This window comes from Trichechus manatus, unplaced genomic scaffold (genome assembly GCF_000243295.1).
Source record: "Trichechus manatus latirostris isolate Lorelei unplaced genomic scaffold, TriManLat1.0 scaffold00244, whole genome shotgun sequence".
Lineage (NCBI taxonomy): Eukaryota > Metazoa > Chordata > Mammalia > Sirenia > Trichechidae > Trichechus > Trichechus manatus.
Window position 1 is genome coordinate 852,964 of NW_004444180.1, and position 6,503 is coordinate 859,466.

The 6,503-nt window shown below is 53.8% G+C and overlaps 1 protein-coding gene across 1 annotated transcript in view; it reads left to right on the top strand.

Annotated features, from left to right (window-relative positions):
• The window catches only part of TSPAN4 (tetraspanin 4), a 26,007-nt gene that overhangs the window by 5,765 nt on the left and 13,739 nt on the right, over nucleotides 1-6,503 (top strand). The window lies entirely within an intron of this gene.

Below are 6,503 nucleotides of genomic sequence, written 5' to 3' on the forward strand. Positions count from 1 at the left end.
GCGTGTGCGGCGTGTCCCTGTGTCTGCGTGTCCCTGTGTCGGCGTGTGCGGCGTGTCCCTGTGTCTGCGTGTCCCTGTGTCTGTGTGCGCGGCGTGTCCCTGTGTGTGCGTGCGCGGCGAGTCCCTGTGTCTGCATGCGCGGCGTGTCCCTGTGTCTGCGTGCGCGGCGTGTCCCTGTGTGTGCGGCGTGTCCCTGTGTCGGCGTGTCCCTGTGTGTGCGGCGTGTCCCTGTGTCGGCGTGTCCCTGTGTGTGCGGCGTGTCCCTGTGTCGGCGTGTCCCTGTGTCGGCGTGTCCCTGTGTCGGCGTGCGCGGCGTGTCCCTGTGTGTGCGTGCGCGGCGTGTCCCTGTGTCGGCGTGTCCCTGTGTCTGCGCGCGCGGCGAGTCCCTGTGTCTGCGTGCGCGGCGTGTCCCTGTGTCTGCGTGTGCGGCCTGTCCCTGTGTCGGCGTGTCCCTGTGTCTGCGTGCGCGGCGAGTCCCTGTGTCGGCGTGTGCGGCGTGTCCCTGTGTCGTGTCCCTGTGTCGGCGTGCGCGGCGTGTCCCTGTGTCTGCGTGCGCGGCGTGTCCCTGTGTCTGCGTGCGTGGCGTGTCCCTGTGTCTGCGTGTGTGGCGTGTCCCTGTGTCGGCGTGAGTCTGCATGCCCTGGGTCTGTGTGCAAGCTCATGCGGGCACACGTATGTGTTGTGTTTGCATGTCTGCACACGTGTTGTTTCTCTGCGTGTGTATCCGTGTCCCTCTGTCTGTGAGTACCTGTATGTACACACATGTCCTGTGTGCGCATGTCTTTGCGTGTGCCAGTCTGTGTTCCTGCCTGGGCATCTCAGGAGTGAGTGAAAGTTGGGGTACAACCCTGTTTCAGAGCTCCCCTGGCTTTGGCCAGGTCTGCTCCCAGGAACCTGGTGGTGCAGTCTCCATTCCGTCTGTCTTTCCCTGCCACAGCACTCCCCGCCTACCTGGCTGCTGACCGCCCCGCTGCCTGTCGGCCATCAGGGATTCCTCGTGCCGCCTGACCTTGTTCCTGTGGCAGCTCAGGTACGTCCGTCCACTGCCTGGCCAGGTTGTGTGCGTGGGACCATTGCTGGTCTGGCAAGGGCTTCTGTCCTGGGGCGACCAGGAGGCTGAGTCCCATCAGATGCCACGTGGTGTTGCTGGGGCCCCACATTCCAGAGTGAGTCTCTTCCCACATTGCAGAGTGCCCTGGTAGGACACCTGGTCCTGTCTGTGTCAGAGGACACCCCACGGCACTGATGCCACAACCATCTGGTGGGCCTCACCCCGTGCCCCTCCCCCTGCCCTGGCCCCTTGCCGCAGCCCCTCGCCCTCACTCTGGTCCCTCTCCTGGGCCCCCTTTCCCGGGTCCCCTGCCCTGTGCCCCTCCCCCGGCCCCTCGCGCTTGTCCCGTGCTCCCTACCCCGTGCCCCATGCCCCTTGCTCCATGCCCCTTGCCCGGCCTGGCCCCTGCTGTGTGATTCCTGACTTGGCAGCAGAAACCTGCCTAGTGATCTGGGTCTTGTTCCGCTTGGCTGGGTTTTCAGATTTCATCTCAGATGGGTCACATCTGCTCCCGTGGGGGTGTGTGTGTGCAGGTATTTATAGATGGGAGGGGGAGGGGCGGCAAAGGACGTTAGCATGGGCACCGGCCAGGTTGGACAAGCCGAGGGCGTCCACGTCAGGGCCCTGTCCCTCTCCTGGGACCCCAGACACGCCAAAGACCCATCAGAGTAGAGGGGCATGGGGAGCTGCAGGCCTTGGCGTGGGCTTCCTGTTCTCTGGGGCTCTCCTGCGCCCCACCCGGGGGCACTCTCCCCCCGCCCCCGCGCCCCTCCACGTGGGCTGCAGTTCTCCGCAGAGCCCACAGGGGGCAGCAGAGGGCTCATGGCCAGTGAGCCTGGTCCCTCAGCTGGGCGGGGGGCGCCGGGCCTCATTTGGTACCAAGGGTCCCTGCTCCACCTGCAGCCTGTCTCCAGCCCTTCCCCAGACCTGCCACTCCCTGCATGACTCAGCCTGCCAAGATTCAGTCTGACTCGGTGGTGCCCGTGGCCACTCCTCCTTCCTTCCCCCACCCTCCCCTCCTCCTCCCCTCTTATTCCCTCTCTCCCCTTTCTTCTCCTTCCTCTCCTCCCCCTTCTTTCCCCCACTTATCTCCCCCCCTCCTCTGGCCCCCTCCTGACTAGCTCTCAGGGACCCTGTGCAGGCCCTCCCCTATTTGGATCTTAGTTTCCCAGACTGTTCCATGGAGTGGACACTCCCAGCTGGACTCCCTGGTGACTGGGGGGCCTGGCTCCATCCAGCACCCAGTCTTGGTTCTCGGCCTGTGCTCTCAGAGGGTGGAGGTGGCAGAGGAGAGTCCTGTCCCCCTGCCCGGCCCAGGCCAGGGTCAGCTGAGATCTGGACCATATGCATGAGCCTGTCTTCCCCCATCGCATGGGCCCTTCTTCCCTAGTGCTCTCAAGGAGGATTGGGGTCCCCCTAGAGACAGTGTTCCCACCCACTGGGGTGGGCTATGGGGGCGTCCCACCGCTCATCTGTCAGTTTAAGACTAAGACAGATTAGGAAGAAGGACTTCGTGGTCTACTTCTACAAAAACCCTGGCCAGAGAACACCTTTTGAATAGCAGCAGAACAACGTCTGATACAGTGCCAGAAGATGAGCCCCTCAGGTTAGAAGGCACTCAAAATACGACTGGGGAAGAGCTGCCTCCTCAAAGTAGAGTCGACCTTAATGACGTGGATGGAGTCAAGCTTTCGGGACCTTCATTTGCTGATGTGGCACAAGTCAAAATGGGAGGAAACAGCTGCAAACATCCATTAATAATCAGAACTTGGAATGTATGAAGTATGAATCCAGGAAAATTAGAAGTTGTCAAAAATGAAATGGAACGCATAAACATCAATATCCTAGGAATTAGTGAGCCGGAATGGACTGGTATTGGCCGTTTCGGGTCAGACAGTCATATGGTCTACTGTGCTGGGAGTGACTACATAAAGAGAAATGGTGTTGCCATTCATCATCAAAAAGAACATTTCAAGATCTGTCCTCAAGCACTACACCGTCAGTGATGGGATAATATCCACACGCCTACAAGGAAGACCAGTTAATATGACTGTTATTCAAATTTACACACCAACCACTAAGGCCAAAGGTGAAAAAATTGAAAATTTGTACCAGCCTCTGCAGTCTGCAATTGCTTAAACACGCAGTCAAGATGCATTGATAATTACTGGGGATTGGAGTGTGAAAGTCTGAAACAAACAAGAAGGATCAGTAGTTGGAAAATATGACCTCGGTGATAGAAATGACACAAGATCGCATGATAGAATTTTGCAAGACCAATGACTTATTCATTGCAAATACCTTTCTTCAACAACATAAATGGCGACTATACACGTGGACCCCGCCAGATGGAATACACAGGAATCCAACCAACTACATCTCTGGAAAGAGACAATGGAGAAGCGCGATATCATCAGTCAGAACAAGGCCGGGGCCAACTGTGAAATGGACCATCAATTGCTCTTATGCAAGTTCAAGTTGAAGCTGAAGAAAATTGAAACAAGTCGACGAGAGCCAAAGTACTACCTTGAGTATATCCCGCCTGAATTTAGAGACCATCTCAAGCAAAGATTTGATGCATTGAACACTATGACTGAAGACTAGATGAGTTGCAGAATGACATCAAGAACACCATACATGAAGAAAACCACAGACCATCAAAAAGACAGGAAAGAAAGAAAAGAGCAAAACGGAAGAGACTCTGAAACTTGCTCTTGAATGTAGAATAGCTAAAGCAAACCAAAGAAATGATCCCGTAAAAGAGCGGAACAGAAGATTTCGAAGGGCAGTTGGAGAACACAAAGTAAAGTATTATAATGAAGTGTGCAAAGACGTGAAGTCAGAAAACCGAAAGGGAAGAACATGCTCAGCATTTCTCAAGCTGAAAGAACTGAAGAAAAAATTCAAGCCTCGAGATACAATATTGAAGGATTCTATTGGCAAAATATTGAATGACGCAGGAAGCATCAAAAGAAGATGGAGGGAATACACCGAGTCACTGTATCAGAAAGAATCAGTCGATGTTCATCCATTTCGGGAGGTAGCATACGATCAAGAACCAATGGTACTGAGGGAAGAAATCCAAGACATCAGTGGTACTGAAGGCACTGGCAAAAAACAAGGCTTTAGGAATGGTCGGAATACCAATTGAGATGTTTCAACAAATGGATGCAGCACTGGAAGCACTCACTTGTCTTTGCCAAGAAATTTAGAAGACAGCTACCTGGCCAACTGACTGGAAGAGATCCATATTTGTGCCCATTCCAAAGAAAGGTGATCCAACAGAATGTAGAAATTATCAGACAATATCATATGCAAGTAAAATTTTGCTGAAGATAATTTAAAAAACGGTTGTAGCAGTAAATAGGCGGGGAACTGCCAGAACTTCAAGCTGGATTCAGAAGAGGACATGGAACGAGGGATATCACTGGTGAAGTCAGATGAATCTTAGCTGAAAGCAGAGAATACCAGAAATATGTTTACTTGTGTTTTATTGCCTATGCAGAGGCATTAGACTGTGTGGATCCTAACTAATTATGGATAATATTGTGAAGAATGGGAATTCCAGAATCCTTAATTGTGCTGATGAGGAACCTGTACATAGACCAAGAGACAGTCGTTCAAACAGAACAAGAGGATACCGAGCGGTTTAATATCAGAAAAGGTGTGCGTCACGGTTGTATCCTTTCACCATACTTATTCTATCCGTATGCTGAACAAATAATCTGAGAAGCTGAACTACGTGAAGAAGAATGGAGCATCAGGATCGGAGGAAGACTCATTAACAACCTGCAATATGCAGATGATACAGCCTTGCTGATAGCAAAGAGGACTTGAAGCGCTTCCTGATGGAGATCAAAGACCACAGCCTTCAGTATGGATTGCACCTCAACATAAAACAAAAATCCTCACAACTGGACCAATAAGCAACATCATGATAAACGGAGAAAAATATTGAAGTTGTGAAGGATTTCATTTTCCTGGATCTACAATCAATGCCCATGGAAGCAGCAGTTAAGAAATCAAATGACATATTGCTTTGGGCAAATATGCTGCAAAAGACCTTTTTAAAGTGTTAAAAAGCAAAGATGTCACTTTGAGGACTAAGGTGCACCTGACCCAAGCCGTGATATTTTTAATCGTCTCATATACGTGTGAAAGCTGGACAATGAATAAGGAAGACCAAAGAAGCATCGATGCCTTTGAATTATGGTGGTGTCTAACGATATTGAATATACCATGGACTCTTAGAAGAATGAACAAATCTGTCTTAGAAGTACAGCCAGAATGCTCCTTTAGAAGCGAGGATGGTGAGACTTTGTCTCATGTACCTTGGATGTGTTATCAGGAGGGAACAGTCCTGGAGAAGGACATCATATTTAGTAAAGTAGAGGGTCAGCAAAAAAGAGGAAGACCCTCGATGAGATGGATTGACACAGTGGCAACAATGGGCTCAAACATAGCAATGATTGTGGGGATGATGGAGGACTGGGCCGTGTTTTGTTCGGTTGTACACAGGGTTGCTATGAGTCGCAACAACATAGCAACCACATAGGCGCATGGCTGAGGGGGCATCTGCCCGCCACCTGCCATTGTAGGCGTGTGTGTGTGTGTGTGCACCCCAAGGCTGAGCTCTGTGTGTGTGTCTCTGTGTGTGCACACCATGCGTGTCCGTGTGGGTGCTGTCTGCCCGCAAGTGCAAGAGGCGTGCTTGTGGTCAGGGGCCACCTGGACTCCTCGGCTTCAGGTGTGTGTCTGAGGCTGGGAGGGTGCTGGTCCTCTCGAAGGCCGACTTCACGTTGTGCCAGTTCCAAATGAAAACACTGGGCCCTCACTCAAAAATTGTTAAGAGCGCAAAACGCTGCCCTGTACCCTGACCTCTCCACTGCTCGTCCCTTCACCCTGGCTGCCTTCTTTCATTCTTTAACCTCAGCTCCCCCAGCCCTCCCCAAGCGCTGTTCCCCACTGGACTGGGTGCCCCGCTCTGGCCCCCATCCCAGGCGTCTCCCCCGCCACACTCTAGGAGCTGCGGGATCTTGGGCCCCCAGCCCAGGCTGAGGTGGGGGCTGGTTGGAGAGTGCGCACCCCACGGAGTTTTCTGGGGCTCCATTCCTCGGCTGCTGCGCTGGGGTCAGGAGGCCTGGGATGGGCTCCAAAGCTGGAGCTGCCCCAAGTCTCCACTAGACAGCAGCTGGGTCACCCCTGCACTCGCAGAGTGTTTGGCCTGTCATTTGCATGGTCGGAGGTCTCCAGGCCGCGGGACGGCGGGTCTGGGCAGGTGCAGACCTGGGGGCAGGCCCGGCGGACAGCTGCCTGGGCCTCATCCCCCTGGCACCCCAGACTCTCCACCTGTCGGTCGGAGCATCTGCCACCCCGCCCCGGTGAGGGTGGGGCGAGTGAGGGGCGCGGGCGCGCAGAAGGGGGCCCAGGGGGGCGGGGCGGGGAGGGGTCG